A 20,335-nucleotide genomic window follows, 5' to 3' on the forward strand; every position below is an offset into this window, starting at 1 on the left:
ATCTACTTAAGGAAAGCTAGATTACATAGGATAACTATGGGGCTTGAAACTAGACTTGCTAAAGATGAAGATAAGCCTAAGTTGTTTAACAAATGTGATGAGGCATATGGAACATTGTGTTTATCTATTTCTCTTGACTTTCTCTTTCACATTGAGTCTTTAAATTCACCAAATGAAATCTGGAAAAAGTTAGAAACACTAATTGGCACACAAGATTCAATGAAGGGTCATGTGTTGGAAAATGAACTAATTAGTTTAAGTCCAGGTAATTTCAACACAATCCAAGATTTCTTCACTAAATTGAAATCACTAAGGTTGCAGTTAAAACAATGTGGAAATGAAAAGAAAGATGAACAATTGATTCTTAGTATTCTCTCTAAGCTAAATTCAGAATATTCTGTGTTTGTTTCTACCTTCTATGCTACTAAGGGTGCACTTGGTAAACAATTTACCATGCCATCTCTAGATCATTTTGCTATCTCTCTCACTCAGGAATAGGATAAGCTAATTCAGATGGGCACTCTTAAGTCCTCTAAGCAACATGCCCTTGCTGCCAACCAAGGCACAAAAGAACAAAAAGGACAAAGTAGTAATAACAATAGTAAGGATAAGAAACATAAGAATAGCAAGGAGAAGAAGGATCAGACATCACTTACTTTAAAAGCAACTAATGAGACCCAATCTTCCAAGGGCAACAAGCCTAAGAAGGATAGGTGGATTTTCCTAAAGATTCACATAGAATGCTCAAGGATAGGTGGATTTTCCTAAAGATTCACATAAGGATAGGTGGATTTTCCTAAAGATGAAGGGATAAAACTTAACAAAAAGATGACTTTGGATGATGACAAGGAGGATTCATTTAAGGATATGGCATATTCACCTAAGGGATAGTGTATTCTCCCAAGAATATGGAAAATTATTGATTGGTGGAATGACATACTAGATCAAGGAATGATACAAGGGTAGATTCACCTAAATATAGGGTAAATTCAGCTAAAAGAGTACCCATGAGATTGTGGTACTGAGTACCTATTTATGGATGGTGTATTTGGATACAATTATGATGAAACCATGCTTGTGTATGATGAAACAAAGTCCAGATCTCTATTATAGGTCCAACATAATCTCTATTATTTGAGACACCATTTTATTAGCATATCCAATTAGGGTAATTTATGGGTTTAATTATGGATCATGTCGTCTATTTCCATGCACTATTGAACTTATTTGGATGTATTGTGATTATTTTAATTTTGAAGTTATAAATAAATTATATTTGTACCTTAGAAAGGGTAACTCCAATTGATGTTTGGGTAGTTTATTTGAAAACTTATGGTGATTATTGCCCTACGTTATGTAATGGAGTTATTTTTAAACTAAGTAATTAACTAAAAAAATGAATTTGTATTGTTGTAAAAGTATGATGAAACCTTGCTTGTGTGTTTACATGTTTGTGCATCCTATTGAGAACCAACTTCGCTGTTGAGGAACTCAATAAATGTGGTGTTAAGTAGAAGAATGGAAAACTCAAGAAGCTATGGTGACATATTGTGGCATTAGTAGGGATTATCTCTATTGACCACACCTTTCAAAGGTAGTATCCCCTAGTTCTCCTCATAGAATGAACCATTGGATGGCTCATAGTGGTATCCTATCCTACATTTATCTTGATGGCATTGCTGATAGTTGGTATGTGGTTCTTGGTATGGGTTTCCTCTTACCCTATTATCTTATTTATATCTTTGTTCCAACATGTGTAGATTGATTTTTGTCATGCTATGATGATTTTCATGTTTGCATGTGTTTTGACATTATGCAAATAGATATGATGTCACACCATACTTATTTTTTGATATAGTGTAGGTGATGGTTACATGTTGTTGATGGTAGCAATTTGGGTTCAGAGACACAATTCCACACACACACACAAATATTTGAAGATGCATTTTATATTATTCCTTCTTAGTGGCAATTAGTGTTGGAAGATTTGCACACATGTAGAGAGGAACTCATGTTAGATACAATAGGTTGTGTTTGATAACATATGAATGTGCCTCATGATGTATACATATAGCTCTGGTGTGTGACATGCATGCACATTTTTCCATAAGACACATTGCTATGTGGCATGTGCCCTATGCATGTCTTCTTTGTGAGGCACGTTGCTATGTGCAATGTGGCCCTAGGTCTATCTTCTCTATGAGGTGTATTGCCATGATATGTTAGGATTTGTAGTGTGCAGGCCACAAATGCATGCATGAGGGACTATTATTATAGTCATGTTTTTTGGGCATGTAGCCTAGGCATGTCTTCTCCATTAGGTACATGGCCATGCCATGTGGGAGTTTTTGTGTTCATGCCACAAATGCACACATGAGGGACTATTATTGGAGTCATGATGAATCTTCACTCTATTTAGCCACAATTTCTAGTCGTATAGTTATATAATGTGCACTTTTAAGGATTGTGAAGTTTCCTTCAATTATTGATGATCTCTCATCTTTGTTGCATGGGCCAACAATTTTATTTTATCTTGTTTGAATTAGTTTAATCACTATTGTGAGTTTTCTCTATTGTGTAGTTATTGTGGCTATGTTTGATTTGCTATTGGAATTGAACACATTTATTTGACTTATTATTGGTACTATTTTTTCTTTCTTTCAATATTTATGATCTTTGGTAGTTTAGTGAAACTCTTGCTATTTTTAAATGTTGCCTTCTTTGTTGTGATGTGATTCCTCACCATGATCAATGAAGATAACCTTGGACGAGTTTATATAAGGAATCAAACATTGGGAAAATTTGAGGATAGGGGTAAGTGTTTGTTGTATGGGTAGCTACGATCCACTTGTACATTCTTAGTGATTATTGACGGCTATGTCTTGGAGGCTAATCCCATTAAACAAACAAGGGGGAAGTCATACATAATCATATGGATCCTCCCTAGTTGTGTGTGGATTCAAGAACATCATTTCATATGGTTCTTGGTTACTTTGTGAGACCATGGCATCCTCTTAGACCAATATGTGAGCCTTGTATTGTTATCCCTGCAATGTGGATGAATAAGTGTATGTTAAAATAAATGCTTTGCTTAGAATACTTAAAAATGTCTCTCTAAAAGTCTGCAATAGGCAAACTTTTAGTAAGAATTTGTAGACACAATGCTCAGAAATTCACACAATCAGCTACATTAAATACGTTCTCTATTAAGTTCAATGTTTTAAGATGAAAAAGAAGAGTTAAATGGTTTTGGTTTGATTTGCAATTTTTGTGAAGCTTTTGCACTGAAGTTTCCATAGCCTGATTTTTTTGCCTGTGAAGAAAGACCATGTTAGATAATATCAGCAAAGAACAAAATAAGGAGACAATTGCTAGATTATGGTCTAACTTGAAAAGAAAAGGTGATGGGAAATTTTATTGTCCCTGCAAAATTTGTAAGGGCTTAAAGACTAGAAGACTTCTAATCAAAACAACTAAGAAACATTGTAGGCAACATCGTCATATTGAAGGGGGACATGATTATCATCCACTGGTAAGTTGTTCATTATATCGTTTTAATAATTTATATACATAAGAAATCACTTGATAATGAGATCATGATCATGGTTTATTTATGTATATCAATTTTATATAGGTGGAGCACCCCGGAGCACATGGTATGGATCAACAAAAATCTAAGAATATGGTTTTTGAAGTGGAGGAACATTGAGGTGTGAATATCGAAGCTGAAGATAATGATCCCATGGAAGATGATGATCATGCACCAGAAAACACAATTGAAGATGATGGTACAAATACATTGATCCATGACACATTTAGTACTGGCATATCTGATCATGATGATCAGGATGACCTTGATGTTCATGATTTACCTCTTCTTGAGAAGGCATATGAGCCCCTTTACAAAGGCTCCCAAACAACTCTTCTCTCTGTTGTATTGTTGTTGGTGAACTTGAAGGTTATGAATGGTTTATCCAACATAACAATCTCACATATGTTAAGGTGTGTCATACATGTCATTACAGTTAATAAATGGTGAATCATGTACCATTAATATTCTTTATATTCACACCTCAAACTTTTTTTTTGCTGTAGATTGATAGGTGAGTTTTTCTTACCACCATCAAATATTCTACCTCACTCATACCGAGAATTATCTGCCATTATGAAAGATATTGGAATGGAGTATCAAACAATAGATGCTTGTCCCAATGATCATATTATATATCATATACAACATGAATTTGGAACAGAATGCCCTGAATGTCATATCAGTAGATATCGAACAGATCAAATAACAAAAAAGGTGCCTCGCAAGGTTCTTCGTTATATTCCCATCATTCCATGTATGCAATGATTATTCAGGTGCACTAGCTTGGCACAATTTATGGATTACCATGCATGCAATAGAGGTTGAGATGACATTATTTGAATGCCTATGGATGGTTCAGCATTTATGGACATAGAGGAAAAGTGGCCACACTTTAAAGAAGAACCTCGTAATCTTAGGCTTTCATTGGTAGCGGACGGTCTCAATCCATTTGGAGAGTTGAGATCTATTTACTCGGTGTGGCCTACTTTTGTTATCAACAATAATATTCCTCCATGGATGTCAATAAAGAGGGAGTACATAATGTTGGCAATGATTGTTCTAGGTATTTTATCACTTAATAGTCATCTACATTTAATTATAAATATTGTAGTAAAATGGTCATAATAATTATGTAATGTTTCTGTTCATTCCACTAGGCAAGTACCAAGTTAAAGATATGAATGTATATATTGAGCCTCTTATTGATGAGTTGCTGGAGTTATGGAATGGTGTGACCATGTATGACATCTCTAGACCAATAGGACAAAGACAATTTCAATTCCATGCAATGCTTGTATGGACAATACATGATGCCCCAGGGCTAACACATTTTTGTGGTACGTTATAGTGTTCAAGTTGCGCATGATAATTATAATTATAAAAATTAATAGATTTAATAGAATTATACATTACCTTGTAGGTCTTCAAACAAAGGGAAAATTTGCATGTCCAGTTTGTGGTCCAAAGATGAAATCCCATCATTCAAAAAGTTTAGGAAAGTAGGAGTTTGATGAGTATAGGCACTTCCTTCACAAAAATCATAGGTACTAGAATACTGAAAAACATCTTTTCAATGGGAAAGAAGAGACTACGTCAAAGCCATGAAGAATGGCTCCTCACTTATGGAAGTTGGAATATAATAGAATTAATCGTCAAGGTAATGTCATTCCATCTAATGGTTTATGTTTGGAATTTGAATTTTTCTATCATGTTTTGTTTGCTGATGATGTAATTGATGATACTGGAGGTCATCAAGGCATGGATGGCCACCTTCCAAAGGGACTAATAAGTTATCCCAAACAATTCAGTAGGTTGCCTTACTACGAGCAGCTACAAATTGTTCATTTGTTTGATACAATGCATAGTGGAAAGAATATAACAGAGACATTATGGAAAATATTGGATGGAAGGCATGACAAAGAAAAAAATGTCAAAATTTGTAGTGACATTGTGGAATCCAATCATGCAATGAAAAATGTCATTCAATCAAATAGAAATGGAGATCAATTTAATATAAGTGCCCTTTCTTGGTTATTAACGGCGCAGAAAAGCAATTCTATAAAAGAAGTCATATGAAAAATTCGATTTCCCATAGGATTTGCTGCGAACATAAACAATCTCATATCAAAGAAGAGTGAATTTGGGCCAGGGATGAAAACACATGATTGGCATACCTTCATTAAGGTAATTCATGTTCTTGTGTATTTACTATATATTTGTATACTGCACATGTACTTTTCATTGTATTATGTTAGAAAACAATGAAAAGATCATTTTATAATTGTTGCAGTATGTTCTACCTCTATCTCTCCCAGACCACTTCAACAATAATATCAAGCAAGTCATATATGATCTTGGAAAATACATGCAGTAAGTAGTGATGTTTGTTCAATTTTTTGTATAGATATTATATTTGCCATTTGTTTTACTTGTTATGCAATATATTGTATATTATTTTGTAAAGTCTCATTTATATATTTTTGCATCTTCAATCTCTTTTAGGTGGTTGTCATCTAAAGAAATCCACAATGAATATATAAACTATTGGAAGAGAAAAATCCCTCATCTAATGTGTGAAATGCAAAAGTGTCTACCTTCAACTTTTTTCAGTGCACAAGAACACTACCTCATACACCAAGTTGAGGAGATCGAATTGTGTGGACCTATACACACTAGGTCAATGTGGATGGTTGAGAGGCACTTGAAATTTTTGAAGGCTTTGGTTAGACAAAGAGCACACCCTGAGGATTCTATGGTGGAGGGATTCTATGGTGGAGGGATATATGTTATACCAAACTATGGTGTACATTACTGAATATCTTCCTAAGTTTGCAACAAAAATCCACGTAGATCGCATTTGGGATCCCAACTCCATTAATAAATTTGAAGGGGAGCACTTGATGGGGAAAGGTAGATTGAAGAAAGTGAGAGGTAATTATAAGATGTTATTGTAGTAAATTAATTCTTCATCTTTTGAATAAATCAGTTGTAAGTGGTCTATTAATTATTTGTACAGTTGGTCGGGAGTGGGATGCGCTACATTTGTATATTGCAAACAATCTTGATTGGATGACGGTGTGGATTGAATGATGTCAACATTCTGGTTGCACATTAACATGGGATGGTGTTGCTTCATTGGTTAAAGAAGCTCATCGTAATGGAGATTCCAATGTTACACAAAGGGAAATTGATTTAGCATATGGTTTAAGAGATCAACAGGTATGTATAATTTTATTAATCACCTATATGTTTATCAACTCATGATGCAATAATTTTAATATGTTAGACATATTGCAGGTCAAACACCACAAGGCTATGTGCTGCAATGGTCATAAATTTCATATCAAATAGTTGGATGACACAAAGAAAACTTGTGATTCTGGGATAACTGCAGTCTTTGAGGTGACCAATATTTCATCTAGAAATGACATACATCCTCAAGAGTCTCAAAATTGATACTATGGCATTTTGGATGATATACTTGAGTGTGACTTTAATTCCTTCAAATTAGTTTTGTTCGTCATCAAATGGTATAGGCTACGACTGAATAAAAATGATCCTGATAGAACTGTTATCGAACATGATAATGGATTTACAATGGTTAATACAAGGTCATTTGAACGAGTTGGGGATGAGCCCTATGTTCTTCCAAGTCAATGTGAGCAGGTATTTTACTCAGAGGTTCCACATAAATAGGGTTGGTCATTTGTTGTTAGACATGATCCAAGAGGAAGGCCGATAATGTATAATGTGATGGAAGAAGAAGATACCAAAGAAGTAGAAGATGATATAGATGATGATCACGATTGACAATTAGTCGATGATGTTCCTGATGGAAATGTACATGAAGAAGAAGCTGATGATGATGATGTTGCTGCTGCTGATGATGATGGTGATGGTGATGGTGATGGTGATGGTGACGGTGATGGTGATGACGATGATGATGACGAACACAATGATGATGATGACGACGATGATGTCGATGATGATGATGATGATGATGATGATGATGATGATGATGATGATGATGATGATGATGATGGTCATGATGATGAGTTGGATGAAGAAGAAGATCAATGACATGAATGAAATGTATGAGATGCGATTATTATATTATCTATTTAATATTGATATCTTGATAGAAATTGATTTGACTTATATGGTTACATAAATAATTCATATGTTTTGAATTCTAATGCCATTACTTAATTAATTCATGATGCACCTCTAGCTATGTGATAGATGGTGATTTAAAATACATATGTGATGGATTACATGCTTATGATGACACATGTGACATTTTTTGAACTTTGTGTTTATTTATGGAATGTGGACTACCTATTAGCTATGTGATGGATGGTGATTTATGATACGTATGTGATGGATTACATGTTTATGATGATACACATGTGATTCTTATGATGCTCAATTACATATATGATGATACATATGTGATTCTTATGATGCTTATGATACTGTAGTATTTATTGTTTATCAAATTACAAATGTAATGCTTATGATGCTCAATTGTTGGTGCAGGAACTTGAACCCCTTTGACAAGGATCCTACACAGTCTCATGGATCAACAGGTATAAGTCAATACACCTTATAGAAATAATATATTATAAATAAATTATAAGAAAAACAAACTTCCTCAGTTTTTCAAACCTCAACATTAGCAGCAAATCTAATATAGTTGTCAACACTTGAGGCCCTAGTTGGACTTACTCAAATTTTAATCTCAACATCAACTTTATGGCTGACTTCTTCATCAATATTACCCTCATTTGCAAAATATCTCTCTCATTACCAACTAACTCTCTCATTTGATGGTGCATAGGTATCACCAAATAGGTATTTGTCAGATTTGTCTTCCTCAAGTGAGGGAAATATAGGAATAGAAGATGAAAGTGAGACATGTAGTAGATCTCAAATAGGGAGATCAACTAGAGGTCAAAAGATTAGAAGAAAATTCAATAAACACATGGAATTTTTTCTTGCTCAAGGGGGGTCATGTTCTTATGATGATGAGACCAAAGGCGACATTGAGGTTCCCTTGAGGTACAAACATCTATTGAAACAATGTGTACCCAAGGAACTTCCTCCAATAAACACCGATTTTTGTGTTAATGAGAGGATATATCGCATAACACCTTTGTCATTATATGGTTTGGGCCTATTTTCCATGGACAACATAAAGGTCTATTACAACAAAGTTGCTGAATTGATGGAGTTTGTTGGACCTTGTTACAATTATAATGATTGGATGCAGATTGTTTGATATAATAAAAGTATGCATAGGTATGCACTGTCAACCAATTATATACAACAAAAAGATAACGATCAAAGTAAATGAGTGGCTGTATACATTGATGGAAGGCCAAAAGCAATAGGGAATATTGTAGGTTTTATAAATAGTACATGACCTAGGTCAACTAATAAGCAACCTGATTGCATATTTGAGGCACGTGAGGGAAATTGTGTGTTTGTATGTGCAATAAAATCAATAAGTGCAGGGGAAGAGCTGCTAATCGATTAGAATTTGAATCGTATAGATACAAACAAAGTTACTATCATGGGGGTGGTACGTACTATATATATACCATTTAAGCCAACTTCTAATTAATGAATCCAATAAACCATTGTATTATTAATTTTTTTGCTAAGTCTATTGGTTTCATTTCGCTAACATTTTTATATTTTTTCTTTGTCACAGGGCCACATGGATCCACCACATAGCACAGATAGGGGTGTAGGTCCCGACACTTCTACGGAGCAGGTAAACCTCATTGTAGTTGTACAAATTAGATAGAAGCAAACTATTACATTATGATCATTTCTTGAGTGTTTTGAAGTAATTTTGATAGTGTTAATTATATTCTTGTCACAGATGGATATTCAAGATAAGGGAAAGGAACTTGCAGTACCTCAGCACCTCCATAGGAATGTGGGGCACTCAACAATGTTATGCGCTGATGACATAGCACTTAGCGCAAACCCTATACAATTTGTACAAAATAATATTAGAAAAAATAGGCAAGAGATTGTTGATTTGGCAACCATAAGCCCTCAGACTGATGAGATGACAAAGAGGGTGCAACTATTGTTGTGGACAATCAAAAACTTGTAATTAAGCAGTAATGAAAGCTTTAATCATAACAAAAGTTCAATAATGGTTTATATTTTTTTCTCTTTTATGTCATTAACTAAAATATGTATGTTTTGTTTTTACAGAAATTTATAGGGCCTCATCATTCTGGTGGCGATGATTAGGGTATTGTGGGTAGTTCAGGTGATGACAATGTTCTATATATTAAAACCACTCCTTTGGACTTGTGAACTTGCTTTTTTAATGTTTTACATATTTAATGTATTACTCTTTAGGTGTTGACATGGGTTCGAGGTTGACCCCAACTATATTGCCGACTGCAATGTCGACAACACGTAGCATGCAGACATCATGTATTGCACCAGCTCATGTCAACCTACCCACTGGTGGTAGATTCCTCTTTTTCTCTCTCTTTCGTTAGGTGTTTATTACCCTTGAAGTGTTCTTTCTTGGAGGTATTTCATAGTGGATTCATTTACTATGGCAGGAGATGCACATGAGGATGCGCTAGAGGCGAGTACTGGTGATAACATACCATCATTTCCTGGATCTTCTCGTATTGCTAGTATAGGAATGTTGCAGGCCACATTGGTGGTGAGCGACGAAGAATTGATTCTCTTGAAGATACAGAAGGTTCTAGGTACTTTAAAATTATTATTATATATAGTCTAATTGTAATTTACTCACTGATCACTCATTTTGGACTAATGATCCCATGTTTTTTTGTAGGAAATGATATTTTTTATAAAAATCTTAATGACATTACATTGCAGAGATTTGGGCCCACCATATGCAAAAGGTGGAACATCATACATGAACTAACCCTTATCCACTATTTTGATTTCATATCATTGCTAGAATAGTTTTCCTTTTATCCATTTTTTGAACTATATCAAAGGTAGCTTCAGTTTCTTTCTAGATCTAATAGGTTTTTTTTTGTTTTAAAGGTGGAATGACCAAGAAAAAAAGTTAAAAGACGAACTCACAAACTGTATGGTAGGGTTGTTTGGAAATGACACATTCGACAAGAATAAGCTCCTGGAAAAAGATGGCACATATCTAAAGTATGTGAGGGACCAATATAGGACACATTTAGAGAACCTAGAGTATGAGCGTCCCCCCATGATTCTAGAGAGGGAGTGGAAGGACCTGATTTTGGATGCAAAGGAGAGAATTGAAAGGAAAAAAGGAAATACACCACCAAATGCCAGAAGAAGGTATGTGATACTATTAAGAATGTGAATATGTACTAATTATTCATTATATTTATATAATCTAACATATTTCAAACTTTTCATAGATTGAGTGACACGTCAAAGGTAACCAAGGCAAGATGAGAAAAGCATGGGCAACACAAACTTGGCTTTGGTGGTTATATGAAACTTGCCACATGAATTGTAAGAATCAATAAATTAAGTATCACATCAAAATATTTATAAATTGTAAACAATTTTTTTTTTATCAAACAATACAAGCAAAATTCACAATACTAAGCAAAAATGCAGGGCTTTGAATTCAATAGAGTGCCCATGGAAGATGACAAGAGAATTGGCTACTAGCAAGGCTATATAGCCGTGGCTGGACGGCTAGGAGAATTGAGTGGGCGAACACAAGATTCTGATGCATTTGTCACAATGGTAAATAAGCTAAATGAAAATTATTTCAAATTGAATACTTAACCAATAATCTATTTGATGTTAAGTTTCAACATAAAGTGACTATATTTTTTTTAAATAAGCAAGTAGTGATAACACTGCATGTGACATTGGAATGCAGCATGATAATCATGGAATAGAACCTATACATGAAGGTCTGAATGTGCATCCTAGTAGTGGAGGTATTCATTTGCTATTCAAATTTTTTTTATGTAATTATTAATACAATTAAACATCTTAAATTGAAAATTAGTGTAGTAATTAATGTAATCTTTATTGTTAATATTTTAGAGCATGTAGTCGGTGGTGACCAAGTGGAGCATGATCCGGGTAGACAACATTAGGAACGTGATGTTCCCCAATCAGGTAAAGAGGACCACTGTTATTCCTTTAAACAAATTTAATTGAAATTGGTGTATTGATTAATGTAACATTTCATATTTCAACTCTAGAGGATCTAGAGGGTGTTCAGCATGTCGAGGTTGAGGCTAGACATAATAATGTGGAAGATGATGTGGCCCCATCAGGTAAAGAGTGTAACAGTTGTGTTCTTTAAATTAATGAAATACTTGTAATAATAATAAAAAAATGTTTTGAATTTAACCCAATTCTTTGTTATTGCAGAGGACCCCCCTTTGGTTCAGCATCCTCGTCCTTTGTATAGGACTAGGCATACATCAAGATCATGAGAAGAGGGTAGAACATCTGAAGATGGGGGAAATGATGAAGAAACAGATGTTCCACTTAGTCTTTTCATAGCTTCAAAGAAAAAACAAAGAAAGAAATGATTGTAATCCACCTTATTTGATAATGACTGATTTTTATGTGTTAATGAATGTAATTATGTGCTAATGAATGTTCATGAATGATATGTGTTGATGATTATTGATTAATGTTGCATTTTAATGAAAGTTAATGAATTTTATGTGTTAATGAACGTTATGTGATAATGAATGAATGTTATATTTTAATAATGGATGAAAGAATGAATGAAAGAATGAATGAATGTTAGATGTTAACGGGGAATTTAGATTGATGTTAGGAGGGTGGGGGGGGGAGGGGCCAAATGAGCTTCCCCCTTCACATGGTTGGCCCTGTTAAGTAGAGACTATTAAACTATTCTCGAAACAAAGCGAAGCTCAATAAGATAACACACTTTTAAATATTTCATTATGTTGCACAGTTAATCTTATTAAATAATGTACGTATATTGAATGTTAATTGCAAGGTCCAACAGAGCCGACACGAACAACACCATGGTGTGACTACAAAAGTTGTGAATATGCCTCATCATGAATAAAGCTGAATTAGTGCATTCTCTGTAAAATCTCAAATGCTCTATACTTTGGAAGTTTTGAAATTTTTATGATCATATCGGTCCCCTACCTAAAAGTTTTTTTCCTTGATTTGTTTGTGATACACATTGAGAGATTTTTGTTTTCCTTTTATTTATTCATGTCTTAACCATTCTCCACATGCTTCCCATTCTTATTTAGATTGTTGTATTTTTACATATGTTGGAATCTGTAGTTCCATGTACATGTTTTCTATGTTCTTTGTAACTATATGAAAAGGTGTAAAATGTGGGTATAGTCCAAAATCTTGATTACCAACAAGCTATTGTTGTTTAATAGTTCCAGTGTTTGTATTAATTGAAACAGTTTAACCCTTTTAATAGGTTTCATAGCAAACCTGCACTTTGTATGCAATCTTTTGTTATAGTTCAATTACTGAGGTGATGTGATTTATCTTGACAATAGAATGTCAGAATTTATCTGAATTTATCTTGACAATAGAATGTCAGAATTTAATACCATAATCCATGATGAAAATTGCCAAAAATGGAAATTTATCTTAGTTCGCAATTACAAAATGCTTTTGTATAGGCCTCTCGAAGATTAAGTACATCAAATTGAGACTTTATAAATTGAATGTATGTATTAGAAATCTCCAAATTGCTCAATGGTCTCCAAACCTTGTCAATTTTTTATTTTTATTTTAACTCAAATATGTATGGTATAGGCATATCATTGGTTGTGTGATTTTTTTTTTTCCTTAAATGCTTCTACGACCAAAAGAGACAAGTTTTAGATGAAAATGGGGTCTTATGGGCCTTTTTGACATACTGGTAGGTTCTTTAGACTTGAAAATGGCCCAAAAACTAGTCGATTGCCTTAAGTTACAAACAAATCCTTGTTTGTGAGCATGCTTCTTGATCTCCAATTTTGGTGGAATGAAAGATAATATTGAATTTATCAAGCCTTTTGGATGCTTCGAAACCACCCAAAAAAACCTACTTTGATCATTGAAATGTTGTAGTGACTTGGATAAGAAAAGAAAACTAAGTCTAAACTTTAGAAGTTAGTTTTTTCTTGTCAAATTGTTTTCAATTTTCAAATCATCCAAGGATGCAAGAGGAGTATATTTTGTTATGACAAGATAAAAAAAAAACTTAGAATCTTTTGAAACCATTGAAACACAGGGACCCCTTCCCCCCCTCCAAAATCCCTATTTTTTTAGGAGGCAATACTTAGGGGAAACATCCCCTTGCCGCACCACTTAGGGACATCCTAGGGACTCCAAGGAGTCTCTTGACCATCTTGAGGATGCCTATGAGTCTCCCATGGCCCCCAATTAGGAACTCCAATTCTAAACAAAAATAGAGAAATTATTGTGAAAATATCATCCGTATTAAAGGTTTGGCAATGCCCCCTAACCTTAATGGGGGCTCTACCCCAAACCCCCGACAAGGGGCACTACCCATTGACCCCAAACTTCTACCCACCATTCTTATTGTTAATGCAATCGTTTCCATTTTTTTTCATGTTGACTAGTTTAAACATTTAGTATGCCAAAGTTTCATCTGCAATTCTTATACTTATGCTTAGTTTGTTCCCAAAGTTCCAAAACTCTACCACCATTGTTAATGTTCAAATTTCAATGCAATCATTGACATATTTTTAATGTTTATTGTAAAATTTACATAGTGTGGAAAAGTTTTATTTACAGTTGTTATACTTATTCTATACACATCCTTTTATAATTAATTTTTTAAGTTGTATATATATTTGCATCCCAACCTACCCCCTTCGTCATCCCCCTGTCGTCCCCAAACTTAAGCCCTTGGTATGTTTAGATATGAAAGCTCATAATAGTTTCATTTGATATGTTAATCGAGGAAAAAACCCATGAGGATCATGAAGAGGTAGAAAACCAAAAAAAGAAATTTCTTATCCAAGTTTCCAAATTTGTGACAAGGAAAAAGTAGAATCTCAATCAAAGAAGGAGAATGTGCAACTCATTATCTTATTCTACCTAAGTAAAAGTATTACCTAATTAAGCTTTTTAATAGTGGAATATCACACTTAGGATAAAACATATCCAAGGTAAATAAAATATTACATTGATAGGCTTCTTTGGTTGCTCTAAAAGTGGTGCCTTATGAATTATGTTCTTGGATACTAAAGTTTCCAAATTCTAGGCACTTTGATAGCTTCTTGTAGAGATTGTGATTTGAAGGCTTTAACCAAACCTTTCAATGGTTTTTGTTGATGTGTTTTTTATGCACTATGCAACACAAAATAAAATACTAAGTATTCTATCCTCTCTTGAACAAAATCCTCCCAAGTGCTAAACTACGTGATCAAATGGGATGACTCCAAGATTCCAATAGTCAGCTCTTGACTTTATATTGCAGATAGACTGAATGATTGTGATGTGATATCTTCTGGAATCACAAGGAGGACTTACATTGCTTGGGTCAAGACCTATCCATTCTCATGTTTCATGATTGATTTACACTCGATGATTTAGGTCATCCTTGAGCAACATCTCAACTTAGCCAAATTTTGTTTTTTGTACCCTAATTCTTTAATTTTGACCCCTTACTAGCATTGCCTTAGGTTTTATTGGAATTCTTGCTTCTCTAGCATGGGCACATTTCTAGGGTTCATTCGCACAAATTGCTCTTGATGAGCAAGCTAGTATCATGACCATGACTTAAACAAAATTTTAACTTAGTCAAATTATCTCCTCCAAACTTCTATGAGTTCATCGACTTCATTCTTCATCATTTGGATGTCTTTTGTCATTGGAAGGTAATTCTTGACCACCATACCTCAATCTTGACCTATGCTACCCTAAAACCCTAGAACCTAGTCATGTTTACAATTGAGATCTTGGTGACTTGATCACTTAATACAGCTTAATCATGTAGGTCTCATCTAACTCCGACTCCAACACTTAAGCAAATCAACCCTAGCAACCAAGTACTTTGGGAAATATCTTGCAACTTGACAACATGGGTAATGATGGAGGAATGGAAGGTGAGACCTATAGAGGTGAGAGCGAGAGAGAGGGTGAGAGGAAGAGATAATGACCTGGAGAGGGTAGAGAAAGAGTAGAGAGGGAGAGAAGAAGAGAGGGATGGAGAAAGAGACCTAGAGAGGGGAGAGAGAAGAGATATAGTAGAGAGGGATAGAGAAGAGAGATAGAAGAGAGATACCAATGTCAATCTTTTTCTATAATTTTTTTTTCTGAGAACTCGGCCTATCATCAGAATTCTGACTCCACAGGGTAAAAATTATGATGGCCTCCAGGAGTGTTTTGATGAGGATGCTATGCATCCGACGACACTCTTTTGTCAGAATTTTACCCTATGGAGTCAGAATTCCAACGATAGGCCGAGATCACGACGGTATTCTTTCTGGGTATGAGTATCCATGGCAGCCATCAGAAAGGTTGGAGGTGATGTCGGAATTGCGATGACCACAAGGATAGTTAGAACTTTTGACAAAAAGTTTTCAACGACTTTTTTTGTCAGTAGTGCGATGAAATGTTGTCGGAATTCTGATGATTTGCTGTCAAAATTTTGACTCGAATGTACTAGTGTGAGAAGAATAATATCAGTGTTCCTAAGTCAATTAAACAAAGTTCTAGTGAGGGGTCTAACAAGGAAAAAGAAAATAACAAGGGGAAAGGAAAGGGCAAGGCCCTTGTTGCATTTCCTTCTTCACCATCCACTTGGGTTCTTGATTTGGGTGCTTCACACCACATGGCTTCATCTAAGGAATAATTTGCATCTTTGGAGCTATGTACTATGCCTTCTATTTTGATGGGTGATGACACTCCTGTTGAGGTGTGTGGGAGAGGGTCTGTTGATGTGAGGGATGGCACATTTGATGACGTTCTTTGTGTTCCATCATTATCAACTAATCTCCTATCGGTATACCAGATCACTCACACAAGTTCAAGCAAGCAGGTTGAGTTCACTCTTGATTTAGCGGAGATTCGTGAGTTGCACAGTGATTCTACAGTTGCAGTTGGGAGAGTAGATCATCAGTCACGACTCTATCTATTTTCTCACTTTGCTCCTAATCCTCCTTCGACTCTTTTGCTCACTCATTCCAATGATGTGAGTAGATTATGGCATGAGCGGTTTGGTCATCTTAACTTCTGCTATTTGCAACAGCTCAACCAACAGAGTATGGTCACAAGGTTGCCTTCAGTTCAGTTTTCAAGTGGTGTTTGCCAAGGTTGCATACTTGGTAAGCATCCTAAGGAAAAGTTTGATAAAGGAAAGGAATGGAGAGCTTCACAGATACTGGAGTTAGTTCACAGTGATTTGACTGGTACATTCCAGCATCCTTCATTTAGCAAGGCCAGATATGTCCTCACATTCTTTGATGACTTTTCTTGATATACTTGGGTGTACTTTCTCAAATAGAAGTATGAGGTATTTGATCAGTTTCAGGACTTCAAAACTTTTGTAGAGAAGTAATTCGAGAAAGCCATCAAAGTTTTGCGCATTGACAATGGTGGTGAGTATGTCAACCATCGGGTTGAGAGGTTTTGCACTTAAGAAGGAATTGGTTTGTAGCATTCAGTTCCATACAATCCTCAGCAGAATGGTGTGGCGGAATGGAAGAATAGGTCCTTGAAGGAAATGGTAAACTGCATGATTCACTCCAGATCTCTTGTACCACAATATTGGGTAGAGGCCATTAACTATGCTTGTTATATCCAGAACCATGTTCCTCACTAAGCCTTGAAGGGAGTCACTCCTTTTGAAGTTTGGAGCAGTTGGAAACCATCAGTTAAGCACTGTCGAGTTTTTGGTTCTCCTGCATGGGCCCACATTCCTGTAGAGAAACACAAGACCTTGGATCCACAGAGAAGACCTTGCATATTTGTAGGTTATCCTGATGGTGTGAAGGGTTATCGGTTGCTCCACCCTACTACACATGAGTTGTTCATTGAGAGGAGTGTTCAATTTGAGGATGGCTCTTTGAGCTCACTTTCTACCACTTCTCCACCTCCTTCTACTTTGGCATTGGAGTCACTTGGGATACATGACAGCTCCTCTGATGAGTCAGATTCTCCCAAGTAGTCTTCTACCTCCACTTCTGATGCAGAGAGCAATTTAGAGGACTCACCTCCTTCCTCTCCTAGTCATCATTCAGAGGTTGATGATTCTCCTCCAGATTCTCTATCTTTCGGTCCACTTTGGGCTAGATAGACCTTGCAATCTATAGGTGATTGGGTTGGGGACCCATCAAACACTAGATAGACTCATTCACAGTTCCAAGGTGCTCCACATGTCTTCATTGCTACTGCCTCAAATCCACTATCTTTTCATGAGGCTTCTGGTATTCCTGAGTGGGATATAGCTATGCAGGAGGAGTATAGTTCCTTAATGAGGAACCACACTTGGGATCTCATCCCTCTTCCTAAGGGAAGAAAACTTGTTTGATGTAAGTGGATCTATTAGACAAAATTTGCAGTAGATGGGTCAGTTGACAAGTATAAGGCTTTCTTGTTTGCCAAAGGATTCTCCTAGGTTCCTGGGATTGACTACTCTGAGAATTTTGTGCCTGTTGCTCGAATGAATTCCATCCGACTCATTCTTTCCATTGCTGCATCTAATCATTGGGAAGTGCACTAGATGGATGTGAAGAGTTCTTTTCTTCACGATGACCTTTAGGAGGAGATTTACATGGAGCAGCCATAGGGGTTCCTTCAGGATTCTTCACTTGTGTGTCATCTTCGAAAGTCTCTCTATGGCCTCAAACAGGCTCCTCGGGCCTGGTATACCAAGATGGGCTCCTTCCTTCTATCAGTTGGGTTCACTTGGTGGCATTTTGATCCCAATGTCTACATTCTACAATAGGATGATTCACTCTTTTTTTTGGTTCTATATGTTGATGAATTGCTGATCATAGGGAGTTCTTCATCCACTATTGGGGTTGTCAAAACTACCCTTCATGACAGGTTTTTGATGACTAACTTGAGCTTGTTGCATTACTTTCTTGGGATTGAGATCTACCAGTCTTTTTCTGGGATCACCATCAACCAGTCCAAGTATGCTCTAGATTTGCTCTCGAGGTTTCATATGGCTGATTGTAAGGCTGCTTCAACTCCCTTTCTTTTTGGAGTTAAACTTGAGGCTCAGTGTTCTTCTCCACTTGTTGATGGCACTTTGTATCGACAGCTTGTTGGGAGTCTCATTTATTTGACTCATACAAGACCTGACATTTCATATGTTGTAGGCATGGTCTCTCAATTCATGCAGGAGCCTCATGAGCTGCATCGAAAAGTAGCCAAGAGAATCCTTCACTACATTCAGGGTACTCACAGTTTTGGGATTCACTATGTAGCAAGCATTGAGATTGACTTGGTGGGCTACACAGATTCAGATTGGGTGGGCGATTCTTAAGATCGCAAGTCTACTTCAGGTTATAGCTTCTCACTTGGTTCAAGTTCTGTTTGTTGGTTGAGCAAGAAGCAGTCTACTATTGCTCTATCTTCTACTGAGGCCGAGTATCAGGGGCCTATGAATATCACCACTGAGGGCATTTGGCTTCAAAATCTCCTTACTGAGTTTGGTATCTAGATCAAACGGCCATCAGTCATATTTTGTGACAACTAGAGTGCCATTCAGATCTCACAAAATCCGGTCCATCATTAGTGGACCAAACACATCGAGATCCACATGCACTAAATCCGAGAGCTCATCCATGGCCACATCATTGACCTTCACTACTGTCTGACTTCTGAGTAGGTTGCTGATATCTTCACCAAACCCTTCATTAAGAGCAAGTTCCTTCATTTGCAAGCTTTGTTGGGGGTGTAGGATGCTTCATCTTCTGGGGGGGCTTCTTCCTCTCACTCGAAGTCTTGACTCTCTCTACTCTTCAGGGGGTCTCTTTTCTCTCTCTTTTTGGGGGAATTTTATGTACATGGGTACCTCATTAGGCTTGATTTGCCAGAACCCATTTCTACATCCACCTAAGCTTCTCTTATGGGGGGTGTTAGTGTAGGTTTTTATTTCCTAGTGGGTTATTTATTTTCCTATATTCCTAGGTTTTTTCTACACTTCTTTTAATCTCGCTTAGGTTACTAAATCATGCTTAATTAGGTGAGTGGTTATGAGGTGTCACCTTCCTACATGTGTGCATCCATTTTCTATCTTGGGAAGATACTTGCTATCTTTAGTCTAAGAGATGGTTGCTCTTGATTGGTTGGTATTGCCACCTCTTCCCTCATCCTGGTCTATAAAAGCATGCTACCTGACTTGTATTTAGTATCTCTTGATTTTGCATCCTCTTAATGCTATTTTTATTTTAGCATTTGCATTACTCTCTTGGAGACTAACTCTATGTTGCTACTTTGATTTCGTATCATTTGCATTCATAGTTTAGATATCTATTCATTTGCACTCGTTTTTTAGGTTTATAATCTTTTCAGATTTTATCAATTATCCACCTCACCACCTCCACTTTCTCTTTTCCACCTACCTTTCCAACTCCACCTCTCCTCCTCCACCCCAACTCCACCACTCTTCCTCCACCTTTTCCTTCTCCACCCTTCCTTTCTAGCTCCACCTCTCCTCCTCCACCACTCCTCCTCCACCTTCTCTTTCTCCTCCCTGCTTTTTCCAACTCCACCTCTCCTCCCTCACCTTCTCTTCTCCATGTCTCC

Source organism: Cryptomeria japonica, chromosome 5 (assembly GCF_030272615.1).
Source record: "Cryptomeria japonica chromosome 5, Sugi_1.0, whole genome shotgun sequence".
NCBI classification, from domain to species: Eukaryota; Viridiplantae; Streptophyta; class Pinopsida; order Cupressales; family Cupressaceae; genus Cryptomeria; species Cryptomeria japonica.